This window comes from Buteo buteo, chromosome 29 (assembly GCF_964188355.1).
Source record: "Buteo buteo chromosome 29, bButBut1.hap1.1, whole genome shotgun sequence".
Lineage (NCBI taxonomy): Eukaryota > Metazoa > Chordata > Aves > Accipitriformes > Accipitridae > Buteo > Buteo buteo.
The window spans coordinates 5,042,104-5,058,976 of record NC_134199.1 but is presented as its reverse complement, the minus strand read 5'-3'; the positions used below and the strand labels follow the sequence as shown (position 1 = coordinate 5,058,976).

The 16,873-nt window shown below is 35.9% G+C and overlaps 1 protein-coding gene across 2 annotated transcripts in view; it reads right to left on the bottom strand.

The window, feature by feature from the left end:
* RBFOX1 (RNA binding fox-1 homolog 1) overlaps positions 1-16,873 on the bottom strand; it is a 939,260-nt gene that overhangs the window by 601,332 nt on the left and 321,055 nt on the right. The gene's annotated exons all lie outside the window — the stretch shown is intronic.

Sequence of the window (16,873 nt, the reverse complement as noted above, 5' to 3'; positions counted from 1 at the left end):
GAATGGTAAGTTAGAACACAAATACATAAAAAATAAGATAAAGAAGTTTTTGACCTCTGTTTCCTGAGTTCCATCCCATGTTGATATTTGTGTACAGGACCAAAAGGAAAGTCCAAACAATTCCATACAGGTATCTGCACAGGACCCATGACATTACTAATAAATCCTGTGGCCACCAACTGCACACCGTTCCTAGCCCTTACAATTGCAAACTATAACTAATTTTCACTAAGACCATTCTCTGAGACAGTGTTTTTGCATAACAGTTTCGAATCTTAAATTATCATGAGCACAGTTAAACATGAACTGATGAGCTTTTTAAAAATTAAGTCCTGACCACACACACTGCACTTCATAGATGCCATTTGATTCACCAAAGTTTCTTTCCTGAAACACTTTCACTTGGAAGGATACCTTGAGTTTATCAAGCATATTATTCCTCTGGATAACAATTAATTTTGGGAAGGAAGATTTATTTGCAATCAGACTCATTAAGCGGAAGAAAAAGAACCCTGAGACACAAGATTTGCAATCTCATTCTCTTGTGTTATTAATATGTCTCTACTAATGCTGAAGTTAATTATTTATCACAGTAAGAGAAGAAACACTATACAGAGCATCTGAACCTATTTGAATCCCTTCAAAAAATTAAAACATTCTATGATTACTTTACCCAAAACTTGAGTATTCTTATAGGCAGATAATTACTTACACTTTTCAAAGAAAAATAAAGGAAGGCTTCCTACTTCACGTAACTGAAAACAATGAAATACAGCTTCATGTAGTTGAAATTGTTCCTTAATCAGAGAAACACTTTTAAGGAGATTTTGACTTTGATACTAATAAAGCTATAATGAATAGATGGAGTGTTACTTTTATGCATGCTATTGAATTTTTAATATTCTCACAGATTTGCTGCAATACTGATTCTAAATGTTTTAAACTTAGCTTTTTTACTTTTTACTTAGACTGTATAATGAAGATTGAAAATGTGTTACATTTTAATAAACAGTGTATCACAGTTCTTTAAAGCATTTTATAGAATATAACAAATATAGAAGGGCAAAATTCTTCTATTTTACTACTTTTCAGAACTAATCAAATACTGTCATGAGACATTTCCTCCCAATAAACTGCAGCAAAAAGGAATCAAACCAGAAAACAAAACCAACTCTCTTAAGCTATCTAGAAATGTGTTTTACTGCTATGGAAAAGAATGATGAGGATATTGACTTGCCAAGATCAAAAGAGCCAGTGGCAAAGCCAGAAAACGTGTTGTTGACTAGTCTTCACCTACCACACCTGTCATCTCAAAGTTAAAAAGCATAGCTTGATTCAGGGTATTACTATGAACCAAAGTAATACTGGAATCCATTTAGCAGAAATAAAATAATACATTCATATGAGGAAAATAGGACAAAGAAAATACAAGCCAGCAATATGATAAAATTACATAAAACCTTGGTTGCAAAGGCAAAAATTTTCAGGAGGTAGCAATAACAGTGTTGTAACTGTGATGATCTAAGGCACAAAGAATGTTTTCCAGGAAAATAAACTATCTAATGAGTTGGTGTAACATGATGTCAGTTAGTGCAATAAGATTTTACCTCCTCCTGCAAATTTTGTCTTATGTCATTCACTAAACCATTTATCTGTTCAGGAAAAGACCACAGTGAAGCAAAGCTGTACAAAATGAACATATCAAACAAATTTGCTGAAATAGATGTTCCCTACTGGATTTCAGACAATTCACATGTAAAAAAAACCTGCTCTGTTCCTTGTCTTCAACCTTTATCAAGTCTTGAAAGTGAAAGACAGTAACAGAGATCAGATTTTTATTTATTTTTTTAATGGCATCGCTTTTAATTCAAAACAAAAAGTTTGCCACTTGCATAGCATGCATATTACCATTATCCAGAATTAAAGGTAAACTAACTTTCTTTTGTATATTAGTCTGCTGACATGGAGGGGAAAATGAAAAAAAATTAATAATATTTTACTTTTAGACTTCAAACATCAGCATACTTCTTTCAATACTTATACTGTCTTTTTCAGAAATAACCCGATTTTTTTTAAAGTTGTTATACAGCAAGTATGCCATAGTGAGACATCCCTGTACACTAGGTCTTTTAACACTGCCCTGGTGTCCTATTTTGCTAATCAAGCAGCTGAGATAAATGGCAAAATCCCTCAATTTTTCTGACCTTGATCAACAAGAAGAAATTTTCAGCTGAACTGTGCAAAACTGCTATGATTACATAAATCAAATCTGGAAAGCACATGGTTTATATATAAACCATCAAGCCTCTGTATTACCCATCAAACTGAAAGAAAATAAAACATAACTAAGAAAAATGGAAAAAAAATCCATTAACCCTTACTTCACTCCTTACCTAAGGATCATCAACAATGTTTCAAAGACAACAAACAGGCATACATATTCAAATTTCCAAATATGGATATATATTTAAGCATAAGTGGTCTTATAATAACAGTCTTCATTAGAGGAAAAGACATTCTGCATCACTGTTGAGGAAATCAGTTCTGAAATAACTGAATTGGGAAGTTTGATCAAACTACCCAGTACCAGTCATCCAGGCAGCTGTAAAAAGCAATCTATTGCTATAGAGAAAAGATTTACCTGGCAAGAGATCCAATACAACATAAAAAGACAAACTGGAATCAATGAGAAATGAATTGGATTACTGGACAGAAGCATATTCTTGCATGTGTTCAAGCTACTGGGAAAGTAATAGAGCCAGCAGGTATAAAAAAGGCCTTCCAAATGTCTGCTTACCCTTTCACGATCCAATCATAGCCATCCTGTTAATCAGGTTGGATTACATCCCAGATATTAATTTGGCAAACAAAACAATGGTTTGATTCAGTCTGTCCCCTTCAAATATGCTGAAAACAATCTGCCACTGATAGTCTTGCCATGCATGTACTCCTAGAAAGCCATCTGATCAATTTATGCCTAGATGATAGTAGAAGTCTAAACTCAAATACAAATGATATAAGGCTTTCCCTATTCATTAATAGCCTGTAAACTCGTCCCCTGCTTCCCAAGGAAGTGCTGAAACACTGTCAGTGAAGGGAGATAACTCAAAAAGTTATGGACTCCTTTCAACTATAAATAAATAAATTAATTAATGTTATATGTATGAACCAAAGATGGCTGGCTTAGAAGTAGGTGAAAGCATAGCTTTCTCATCGGCCATGGACATCCTGTTCTGCTGTTGCGATTTGTTTTTGTAAACAGTTTCAGCAACCTGAGCCTTCCTAATAGATTTTCCTTAAAACAGTCTCGATAACACAACGATATTTTGGTTCTGCTAAACAAAGAGTGCTTGCACAGCATCAAAGCCTTCTCTTTTTCTCATGCTGACAACCCCCAGTGAGCAGGTTAGTTGCAGATGAGAGATGGGCAGAGGACACAGCTGGCACACCTGATCCAAATTGGCCAGAGGAACATTCCATACCATGTAACATCATGCTCAGCAATAAAACTAGGGTAGTGGAAGGCGGCAGGGGGTGGTGTCCATGAGGGGGTTGTGACTTCCAAGGTGGCCATTTCTGAGACTTGCTGGGCATCAGTCTGCTTGTAGCGGGTGGTGAGTGACTTCCTCTGCATTGCTTATGGGTTTGGTTTGTGTTTTTTTCCTCTTCACTTAATAAACTGTCTTTATCTTGACCCATGAGTTTTTGCTTTTGCTTTTCCTATTCTCTCTCCAATCTCCCATTGGGCCGGTGGGAGTGAGCAAGTGGCTGTGGGGGTACTTAGCTGCCGGCCTCAGCCAAGCCACCACAACATAGTATGTCCTTTGGTTTTACATTCTTTCCCTTCTCCTTTGCTGTGGTTACGTTGTTAAGCATAAGCAATGCTTTGTTTTGGATCACTGTTTTCAGACAGTCTCAATTCCTGAAAAGAAGCCCCACAGCAAGCCAAATCCTCTACGATACCTGGATACCAACTGTGGAGGTTAATAGAACGGAAGACTCGCAGAGCTCCATTCTCTGGAGCAGAACATTCATTGTGTAAAATTCAAGACAGACTATCTGAAAGATTCAGATATTGCTGTAGGCATACTTTCTATTAGCCCATATGCACGTAGAATCAATATACCACCTCTTTTCTTGTGCATAATCATGTTGATGACACGGAATAACAAGAAAAAGGTACTTAAATATTAGAGTGAATGATTAATACCTAACATTCCTAAATATTTCCGTAAGAAACTTTTTGCTACTGGGTATAAGGAAAATAAATGCAAAAATATAATAAGCCGTTCAATTCCTAAAAGGATTTCAATTTTCAATATTAAAATTTATCCTTCCATAGAGATACAGTCTTTGATACAGAAGCAATATTAGTTATCTCTCTCCATTTTATGATTTAGAACAGTAAAGCACTGGCCTGCATCAAGTTCTTCACACAAAATTTCAAATATAATTTCCAAGTTTCATACACATTAGTTTCAGTGAAGAGTATACTGGACTATGCAACCTTAACATCATAAAAGAGCAGCCTGAAATCAGTCTGTCAGGTATACTGATTAAATAAATAGAAAGCAACTGCCACCTCCTATATAGTAACATGTTTGTGTGTTTATTTTAACACGAGTTCTACTACAAGGACTCAGAAGAAATTATAAAAGAACTTACACTTCTAATTTTTTTCCTGGAGAAATACATAACCTCTAGACTTCCACCTCACCAATAAGGCTCCTTAAGGATAATTAATGAAAATGGAACACCTATTTCAAACACCTTTGAAGTCAGTAGTAGGTTTTTTTCTTACTGCAAAGAAAAGTAAAATGTAGGAACAGAACATTTATATGGCTAAGCACAGATAGACATGTTTTCAGCCAGAAAAAAAAAGGTTTTAATGCTTTTAGACATACACTTCCTTCTAAAGTGCATGTACTTCCAAGAATTGAGGTTTCTGTATGAAAAATAAACTTTCCGAGTTCAATGTTGTTCACACAATACATCCCAGATTTACTATCTAGACACACAGAGTTAAGGAAAAATACTTTATTTATTTTATGGCTCCTCAATCCCTGAATTTTCTCTTTTAGGAAGGTCTGTCATTTTCTAAAACTTTGAATTAACCACAGAAGTTGTATATATTTATAAATTACAACTTGTATATTTGTATGTTTTACCTTTTCAAGAACTGAAAAAGACAAGTTAGCAAGTGTTCTATTACTGCTGTTCTGGTAAGATTAATCAGCTAATGTGCAATCTGCGTATCACTTAATATATGAAATGCTGTCCTGCAATTTTAAAGAAAGAAAATCAGAATGCATTGCCTAGAACTTGGAAATAGAAAATTAATGGAAAATATCTCTGTACCTCAGTTTAATGAAACAACATCTGGAAGATTACTTGTCTAATAAAAAGCACATCAACAAGCCTGATGCATAACAGAAGTAAGAAAAGTATATATTTTCTAAATACTACCATCTGGGAGCTTTATGCAAGAATAAATACTCTTATTGGCTGGATAAATTCTCTGATTCTCTATGAGTGCAGAACACTCTAAGTGGCTTCCCACAGTGGCCTCATTATATAAAGTTCTCTTAGGAGTTACTCTGCTATGTATTTCTGCTCCATATCCCAGCAAACATTGACCTACTCCATTTATTGTCATCATGGCTAGATTTCACCCACCTTAATGAACTGATTATACTTTTCTCCAAACACAGAAAACAGATTTTGAGCAAGAATAAGTGAAGGCAATAATGACAGCTTGTAACAAAGATTTAAGTTGAATGCCCAGGACTTTCAAACTCAGGTTAATTATTTAAGTATGTAAAATCAGAGGTAAGAGGGATTCTACACACCTTTTTCCCTTCCCCTTTGCCTTCTCCCCAAACTGGCCTTAGCTTTAAAATTTTTTAAAAGTTTATCCAGTTAAAATGTTAAACAATTATATCAAAGACTCCTAAAATCCTGTGAGACAGAGAGATTATATTTTCACATGTCAAAAAAAAAAAAAAAAAAAAAGTGAAGTTCCAGGTTACTAAAATAAGCAGTGACTAGGAACATTTGGGCCCGCTCAACCAGATGAAGTGAAAAGGTTTTTTAATCATTCACTAAAGTCTATAATTTTAATTTCCCCACTCTTGAAATTCCAAACTTTCTTCCATAAGGAAAATTCAACATGAGAGATAAAAGAAATCAAACTGGCTATGGGTTGCAGGCACAGCTCTGCTCAACTTCTATGCTGGGAAGTATTTTTCTGTAAAAATAGCCCTAGCTCCTAGCAAAAAGCTGAATATAAGTTCACGTTATAGCAACTCTATCATGTTGCAAGGCAAAACCTCTCACTTCTTCCGTGACAAGATGACAGCACGAGATGGTGTACATCTCTAAATGCGCAGTCATACAAGCATATGTACAAGCTAGAAAGAAACAGTCTAAGTTGTCTTTAGCCTCTGCTAGCTGCTGCTGAAATACAGACTTTTAAAACTGTTGTTTAGAACATAATTTCTAGTTAATTTGTATGAAATATATGTATTTCTTATTTTAAATACAGATCCAGCTATGTCTTTGGTTAACGTGCCTTTGACTTCTTACCAAGTGGCAAAAGCATAAAAAGGCATTAAAAAAAAAAAAAAAAGTAAAAGCCAAACCATTAAAAGCATAGTGGCTTTGCCGCCCTTCATTAGTAGGGACCCCAGCTTCTTCCGTCGTTACCAGTCTGGGCGTGCAATTCAACCTCATCTGTAAAACCAAATGACCTACCTGTAGCCTCCGACTACAACCTGCAGGCTTTCTGTAATTGCGATGACCTCGGCGCGTGCCCTCTAAAATTTGAAGTGCTGTTTATCGAATTATTTTTGTTTGCTTTCCTGGGACCTTCACACGCCGCAGCCCTCTCCCCTGGCAGGGAGCGCGCGGGGCGGCAGAAGCCTGGTTTGCTGAGGGGGGACAGCGAGGGCCTGTGTGGGCGGCGGTCAGCACCTGCTGCGGCCGGTCAGAACCGGTTCCGGCCGGCTCCGTACGCCCTGCAGCCGGCAGCTGCAAAACCCCGCTGCGGGCTCAGCCGGGACTGCCCTGCTCCACAGCATGGTCACGGCACCGAGGCGCACGGCACCCTCACGCAGGCCGCCCCAGCCACCCGCGTTGCCCCTCGCCTCGCCGGAGGAATCGGGATGGACCCAATTCCCAGTTTGTCTATTATTCTTTTCCTCAGTGATTGAAGGTTTGCGTTGGTTGGCGGTGAGTTAAATGAAAAAAATCCCTGACTTGAGACTGCTTTGCCTAATACAGAGAGATAATATTGTTCACGTCAACGTACGGCTTCCCTCCCCCTTCAGTGTTCTTTAGACCAGGCCCAAAAAAAACCCTCAAAAACCGAAGTGGCTTCCCCAGGCTTATAGCAGGAAACATAATGAAGGGTCACAGTCTGAAAGTGCTGCCAAAGCCCTGGTGGTTTTATTATGGGCACTCCGCGGAACTGCGGGAGACAAAGTGAAGCAGGCACTGAACAGAAACCCAGGGCTTTTTCTTGTTACTCAGGCCCTCCAGCTGTTGGGGTTAGCAAGCATAACCGACAGTAAACACAGAAGTACCTGGCAATAAGGTGATTCACCTGTACATATTGTTAACTCCACCCTTCTTTATGAAGTCTCCCACATCCTTATTAAAAAGTGAGCAAAAAGATAGGGAAGGAAATGTCAACCTGACAGTGACTTTTCTCGAAGGGAGCAATGACCATTAAACACTTTGGCATATGTATACAATATAAAACTACACAGAGAGATATAGTTAATAAATTTAAATCCATGTCATTTGGCCTTGCATAATTTGACCTTGGTATCTGGCACGTTGCAAAGAATCTGGTAGGTCAGATTAATAATTGAAAATTATGGAGGTAACATAACTGCTAAGGTCAACTATACCTTACTGATGCAGTAGAGTACGGGTTACAAAAAGCTTACATTACCAGAAAACAGATGCCTTTTAAAAGGAAACATTTCACTACATAGTAGAAATAGTTGCACTGTGTAGCATTCGCTACATATCAAGGTGCCACGATTACACCACTGGTCAGCCCGGACCAGGGAAAGAGACAGATAACAGACACAGTGTGAGCGCCAACTTCCACCTTTTATTGCGCAGTTAAATCCTTTTATACTAACAAGGGGAGGCGGGATTACAGGTACATCATAAGGCTGCGACTAACCCTCTAACTTTCCTTGACATCGTGAGATCTTCCGAACGCTGAACCCTACAGCACTGCCCTATTGCTGCAAAGTTTTATTCATTCATAAATACAGAGAAGCCCCAAGACATATTCCCATTCACAGCATGCTAATATTATTAGATCTGTAGGGTTTTCCCCTTTTTTGTATAACTTCAAAAGCCAATCCCCCTCTGTGTTTTTATACCTGTTGAAAACTTAATGGCCAGATGTAGTCAAAAGTTCAACAAGGCTTTAGTCTCTCATGAATTATTTTTCTGTTGATTTTGACAGATAATTAGCATCAAATCAGACTCAAGTTCTCCCTCTCCACTTGATATTTTTTATTCCCTGAATCTGAATATTTTAATTTTACATTTAGCTGAATATTAAAGCCAAAAAATTTCTTTCTTCTGTCCCCTTCCTTGTTCCCAGGTGAATATAATTCATCATATGCAATGCAGGTACAGTACACATGAATATATTCCAAAGTAACTTGTGCATACATTTACTTCAGTGAAAATAATTTTTTTTATTAATTTGTATAAAAGTATTAGATATTTCAGAATGCTATTTCTAGCTCAGTGAGCTTTTTAGAAGTTACTAGCAGGAAGTTGTCATATACCAAATGCAATTTATTTCAAAGCAGAGGAAGTTCAAAAAGAATTGTGATTGCTTTCCAGTTTTTAAATTCACATAATGCAAACATCAGTGCTGAATGTGATAGTAGATAAAGATATGTTTTAATGCCAAAGTGTTAAATAAAAAGACTAGAAAAAGTATCAGCTGAAAGGCATGACTACTAGTCACAGGAAAGGATAAAAATTAGCAGTATTTTTCAAAAAAGAGGTTTGGTTTTTTTTTTTCCTTTGTAACATGTAATAGTAACAGAGAACTGTGATACTGTATATAGAGAATAATATAGCTCATAGTGCCCATGGATCTTTTTTAGAAACTTCCAAATTGCATTTAGACTGGATTCAGATTTCAAACAAAAACATTTGGAGGATTTCTTAAACTCCATTCTACCTCAGTGAAAAGCTGACATTTCAAAGGTACCAACTACTCAAACTGCTCATTGGCTCGTCACTTATTCCAGAAGGTTTTTCTCAAATGAAACTGGAATTATCAGTATATAGCTACCACAGAAAATACATTTTTATATTCTGTATTTTGCATAGGCTGTAACTAGAATTTGCCAGTTTCCTGACTGATGTCCTCAATAAAATTTGTTTACAACACTGGCTAATCTGTAACAGAGATTATTACATTCATATTCTGTATGAATGGGAACTAGGTATTTCATCAGTATTAAAGGACTTTGGAAAAAGAAATGGTGTACCTTTTATATGGTTCTTTCTTCATTCTTTGACACCTTCCCCCAAGAGGTTTAATATGAAAAAGTTGTCCTTAAAAGTAAAGAATAAATAGTCTCTTCAAGAACTAATTTGCTACATCGCCACAGAATTATAATTTCAAGATTTACCCAAATATCTTCAAAATGCAGATTTGAAAAAAATCTTCTCCTAATAAAATACAGATAATTTATGTGCAATAGGAATCGCGTTTATACATAGAGTACAGGGATATAAAATGTAGCAATTAAAGATGGAACACATTCGTAAAAAGACACAAAGTAGTAATACCTTTCTCTAGCAATCTGCCTTAACAGGTATTCTAGCATAACAAATATACTATCTGTGTCCCTTATGTGTATTCAGCATGTGTAAAAGTCATGCAGCCGAACACGTTGACACTTCAGTGGGAGGTCAAATTATTGTTTTGGCACTTCTGTCATGCCTGTCATTTCAATTCCACTTTATCAAATTACAGAATCTTAGACAGAGTTGGATTAAGGGGAAAGATAGACACACATACACACACAGTCGAGCAATTGTCATCACTTCAGTTGTGAAATTCCATAATTGCATGTCAGTGACAGAAAGAACAAGAGAGCAGTAATAGGACTGACATTATGATCATTCAAATACTATGAAACTTTCCAACCAGACTTTGCACTGTGTCAAGCCACATGCCAGGGAATGGACTGGATTTCTGAGTATTTCCTCACATTAGAATTGCCAATATTTATTAGGCTGACTAATGCTGTGTGTTAAGTTCTAGGGCAAATTTCAGCTGTCTATTTTTCGGTAAGTAGTGCTTTTACTTGAAAAGAACATAAACTAAGACAAAGGAAAAGAAAAATCCTTTGATTGAAAAAATATCACTAAAAGTAATATAAATAACAATAAATGATACCTAAACAACTTAGACTCTGGGTTTGATTTAACTTTCTGAGTTTTAGGATACCTGGAGTGCAACAGATCTTGAATTAAAATCATTGTGGAGGAGTCAGCCATGGATTTCAAGTAACTTTTCTGGTAACAACCAACCAACCAACACACACCCCCCCCCAGATAATTTTACCCTTTTATGGAAGTTTTGAAAACTTCCAGCTCTGTACTGAGGAAGACTCAAGAAGCATCATGTAAATCTGACTTACATGAGCTGAGATGTCAGTGGAAAACTCTGGCATATTGTGACAGGTAGATACTATTCTTGGAACAGCTCATTATTCTCACTTCTGGTTACTCCCCCTTGTTTCTGAATTCTATGGCCAATCCTTTATACTCTATGTGGTCCTGTCATACGATGGTTCAATAATACTCCTTACTATTTGTACAATAGTTAAAGAGGCAGATGAAATAGGAATAATTTGTTCACTCTAGTAGACACCAGAAGGCTCATTAATGTTCAAAACTTCCTTAAATTCCTCTGAAACTATCCAAACACAATTTAGAGACTTCCTTACCAATCCATTGGAGTCAGTGATCTTCCCTCATCAAAAAATTAATTTCTTTTAATGTGAGGAAAAATGCATCTCAAAACTCTACAAAACGATTCAGATTATATGATGCCTTCACAAGGGAATAAAAATGACACATACTCATATTCACTGATAGAAAGCTCCTAAACAGCAGAAAAAGGGATTACAATGAAAGGAAACAATATATAAATATATCCACATCTTAGATGCCAATAGTTGAGTCAGTCCCTCCATGATGCTTCTTATCAGCTCTTCACTATTTGATACCCTTATTAATTCTCTCCCATAGTAACCTGAAGAAGAATGTTAAAGAAATTGGATAAATTTTCTGCCTACTAATAAGACAATTTTTTCCCTTAAACTTCCATGGAAAACATTTTCACATGATCATTATAAATTAAAAAAATAAAATAAAATAAAATTGCAAGAAACCATAGAATAAGCAAAGTAAAATATATTTGTACTGCTGTTTCTTTTCCTCCTCATTTTGTCTCAGACTCACTTTGTAACCTTGATTATGTCTCCCCTTGACGCTTCTATTTCCACATATGTAACCTGAGCAATATAAATGTAAGTAATTTCCTCATAGGTATTTTTAATTTGTTTGTAAAGTACTTTGAGATCCTCTGACAGAAGGTACTAAAAAAAAAAAAAAGTAAAATATTTTCTACAGCAGGCATAGAAAAGGAAAGGCATTACTGCCTATACCATATCCCATGGAAGGTAATAGAGAGTTATGAAACATTATGTCACTACAGGGAAATTTTCTAACTTACTGACCTATCATGTTATTGGTCTAATGCATACCCATAAAGTCTATTGCTCTCATAAAGCCTCTGCACTCTGAGCTCAAAAGAGGTAAATTTTAAAGTCAAGATGCATCTCAAAAATGTTCTTTCCATGAGCTACTTTCCTTCTCAAGAACAGAAAATGAAGCAAGATATCCTGAGTGACCTTGAGCCACCAAGCTAATAACACTTAGCTGCTAGTTAACGGTCAGCATTATGTTGCCTGCAAGGAATACTGAAGAGAATGTCATTGCACATTACAGCAAAAGTGAGTCTATTACTAAAAAGAGTGAGCTGAAATAAAACAAAAATGAAGAAGCTAAAGCTGAAGAATACAACATTCCTAGTAGTAAAAACCAACTGAAACTAAGTTATCCAGCACAGAAAGGTCATTGTAAGTTAACTTTCCATTCAGTTTTCAGTGTCTCCATTTTCCATTTCAGATGGAAATATAACAAAATGGAGGTGGGGGAATAAAGGGAAACATAACTTCATATCAGAGTTTTGGTTTCACAGTGTTGCCATGAATTAATTTGATGATACAACAAATGCAACTGCAGAGTAAAACAAAGTATTCCCTTTGTGCTCTGTTCAGACCTCAGTGACAGAGCAGGACAGGGAGAAATCTTATTTCCAGTTCCTTTTTTTTGGTATTTCTGAAGTTTCCTGTTCTATACAAGCACCATATAAACATGGGGTGGGGGGGAAGAGATAATTGTTCAGACCATATAAACATGTGAACTGAGATTAAAGAAAAGATGAGGAAGATGTATTAGGGGCAAGTTTTTTGTGTAATGGGAGATGAGAGATCAACAACAACAAAAAGGCTTTACACATATAGCAGTCTTTTTAGAGTGGAGACCAAGACCAAGACTAGAGTTTGGATATACCAAATGGAAGCGAAGATTGTAAGTAAAGGAATCCACATCGTCTCCCTCTTGGCAGAATGGCCAATACCCTTACTAATTCCCTTCAACCACAACCATTTAGTTTGCCCCCAACACACACAGTTACGTTGGAAAACATGGCTAGAAGAAAAAAACCCACAACTGTCATCACCCTTGCAAAAGCAAAACCTCACAGAAAAACAAAAGAAAAACATCACAGGCTTTGAAATTATGACTCAAATCCCCAAACATCACGCAACTAGCTTCAGAAATCAATGTATTTTTACAAAAATCACATTTTGTATGTTTTTAACAGGTTATTTCTGTGAAAATTTAGGGCTCATGTTTCTACATATGTTTCTTTGAAAAGCAAAGCTGAGACATTTTCACGATCACATGATTCATTAAACATCAAATATTGTGATGTTCAGAATGAAGGTATGAGATCAAAACAAAAAAGGGTTGGATGTGACAAACACAGAAATGAATATTGATCAGGTAGGAAATGAATGGTGCATACGCTTATGGGTCCACTGCTGGCAATGGTAAACGCAATTTAGTAATGCATAATAATACAGGCCAGTTACAGCTGACTGTTGATTACTTGTCACCTGTTACTCTCAAACCTGAGGGCTTTTATTGTTGCAGAAAATATAAGTAGAATCTTACATAAAAAGGTCAGTTGAAGTAACAATGGAGAGATAGATCATAGTGATAAAGTGGTTAAGATAATTAAATGCTATTTTGTCACTTATAGAATAATAGTTTTCAAAATAATTACAGATATTAAATTTGAGTTTGCCTTCAGGCAATGCTTTAGCCATGGTTACATAAATTTCTACTTCAGAAGCTAGAGATTAAGAAATTCAGGAAAAAAGACTGTAAGAAAAGGCACCTTGCAGTTTTATATTTTTTTAACTGGGAAAATTTTCCATTAATTGCTAACGATATAGCTCATTAGCAGTATATTTCATTATGGAAGTGCAAATTATTAGATACTAATGATGCATGTCCTAACTGCAGCAGTTTGTCTTGATTTCAACCTAGACGAAATAAAAATATTTATTTACAGAGTTTCAGGTTCTATGAATTACATTAAGTTCCTAATTTATGCTTTCAAAAAACATCAAACAATGCATTATTATTAACCAAGATTGATGTGTCTTTATTTGATGATCATTTCATAGGCCATTGGTAATCTATGTCCCTGGACTGTAAAGTAAATCTGCCACTTAAGCTTGGCCAAAGCTTCAGTTTTGGCACCAAACACAGAGAAAAGATGAAACATACCATGTAACAACAATAGGTATTTATTACATTTCTGTTCTTTCAAAATGCTTCAACAAATTAACAAAATGAAGAAGAAAAACGTAGGGGTTTGCTAGACAATTCTTTATGTTAATTCCAGTTTCTGCATTTGAAAGCTAAAGCACTGAACATATTGTCATTTGTTGGGCAAAAATTGTGCTTTTAGCAAGTCAAAAACCAAATCATAGCCCAAAACTCAACAAGCTTCACATCTGTTGTTATTACTTCAGCAATTAGTGAGGCAAGATCACAGAAGAGTCTGTAAACCTGAAGACATGTCTGTATGCATGAGTAGTTACAGTCAAAAGGATGAGATATTCATAGCACTCGGCACCGCAATGTTGATAACCTCCAGATCTCCAGCTCGTCAACCGTAATGATACATAAAGAAAGAGACAGAGAGAGAGAGACTCCCCAGGTCTCACAGTAAGTTTGGAGACCCTGTGACTGTCACCTCACCTTCATGCCACTGCTTCTAAGATCAAGAAGGGAGAGGGAAGTGAGCACTACAGGCCAGTGAAGTAATAAAGCACAGGGTAACATGGGAATCTCATGCTCTTTCATTTCACTTCACTTCACTTGCTCAGTCCTAGGGCCTGGCTTGTCTCAGAAAAAGTCAGATGACATGTTCTGCATTGGATGAGGTGCCCCTTTCTGGAATCAGACAGCTGGGTGAGTCTTGATAGCCTCAGTCACCGAAGAAAGATAGCTCCTTGGGAAACTACTCAAACTCAGAGCAATCACTGAGGCCAAGAAAAAGTATCAGATATACAGCTCCTGTAATTTATACTGAGGTAGAAATCATCTCACCATAAAACAATGAAAAAAAAACCCCTCAAAAAACAGTTTACTGGCAACAGCCTGGTACATCTGCGAGATAGAAGGAAAGTTGCAATAAAAGGAAAAAGAAATACAACACATACATTAATAGGACTGCAGTCCAAAGCTTATCAGGCTCTTGACAACTTTTCCCATTATTCAAGCAATAAAAAGAACCTTTTGGTTGTGCAGTTTTAGTAGCTGCTACCCACACCAAAAAAGTCATGCCTTGGTGTTTAGAAATAAGGTCCCAAACTGCATTTTAGCATACTATAAAACAACAGTTTCATAAAAGCTACTGCTCAGAACCTGAAGCCTAAATGGCCTGAGTTTCACATAATAAGTACTAGATGATTTTAGAGAATTACATGTCATGTGCTCAACACTTTCACAAACTCACTTACTACTTGACACATAGAGATACACCACACTGATTTAGTAATCCAGAACTGGATTCTAGCTCCGAATTTTAAAATTTCAGTGAAACATATTTAAAAAAAACCCAGCTCACTCTCTTCAGTGAGAAAATACTTTAAAACAGGATTGATATGTATTTCTGACAATTTAAATTTTTTAAATTGAATATACTTCTATGTGAAGCCTTTGTTTCTTGGTTAGTTTTTACCATGAACACATTAACCAGGTTAATTTTGATTCAGCTCACTATGCGTCTGCAAAATGCTTGAGAAAAAAATGGAAGGAACTGCACAAGAAACGAGGAGGCATAACTTGTCACTAGTTCCAACTTAATGCAGCCTAAAAAAGGAAGCTAAAATAGAAAGCAGGAGAATTTGGAAATTTTACAAAACACTAAAGTAGAAGATATTAACATAGGAGAATAGGGTTAAAGTCAGTAACAGAAAAAAAGCAGCAAAGCAAGAATGCTTTGGTTTGTTAAAATGCTTTTAAAAACAACAACAACCACCCCCCTAAACCTCTCGGAGAACTGAAAAAGCATTAGGAGTGTAAATATCAAAGATAATTCCTTAAATTTAATGCATAGGAAAATAGCTGTATTTCAACTCTCAAAAAATACAGCAAAGTTACTATTCCTATTGATGTAAATTTTGTAGTCCTTTACTAACATAAAGCATTGTTAAACATACCATTACAGTATTTTTGAGCCTTGTGATAAAGCTGATACAGTTCCTAAACTTCAAAGAAATTCTGCTGTATTTCCTTGCTGTCCTCGTAATTGTCCTACAATAAGCTACTTCTATTATACACATCAGAGTAAAACATTCAGTGTTGACTTAATTTAAATGCAAGAAAATCAACCTGTCTTAGTACTGAGGACTTCACAATCGAAGAGCAGTAACAGCTGCTTGGTATCTAAGATACAGCATACTTTCTCTGCTAGTTATATTCACAATTTAGTATCTTAATTGAATTCTTAATATGTTTCTGCATAGCTCAAAATAATTCCTTCACTTCTTTCCTGAAAATGTTGAAAAATCACTGAAATTCTGAAGATTCTTTATCACATATGTCAACAAAGCAAATGAATTGTGCTTTCCTGCACTAACTTCAACAGCACTTTATATTGGACTCGTAGGACATTTGAGCTGTCCTGAACAACTAAAGTGCTTTTGGTACAATGCTGTTTAATAAAACCTTGTTTTTATAGCAAAAGAACTTGACAGCTATTTTTTAAAAAAGGAGGAGCTACTGAATCCTCAGAGGAAGATGCAGTAGCCAAAATAAGTTTAAAAAAAAAAAAAACAAACCAACAAAAAACTTTTGGGAAGTTGAATAATAGAGCATTGGTATCACACATTATAGCACAGTTAAACTAATGCTTAATTAAGCATAAAGACCTACTGTTTCAAAACAAATTGAGAATATGATGTTGTTACTGCTAGAAGGCAGCTTTCTGCATTGCTCAGTTTAGAGTGGAAATTGATAGTACTTCAATTTAAGAATTCCTTCTAAAAATGTAAGTTTATTCATGTATATTCAAACATACATGCCATAATGTACTGTTCAAAAATAAAAAAGCTAACAAGGTGAAGAACACAACTGAAAACATATTTTATACTTGTTCACAGAA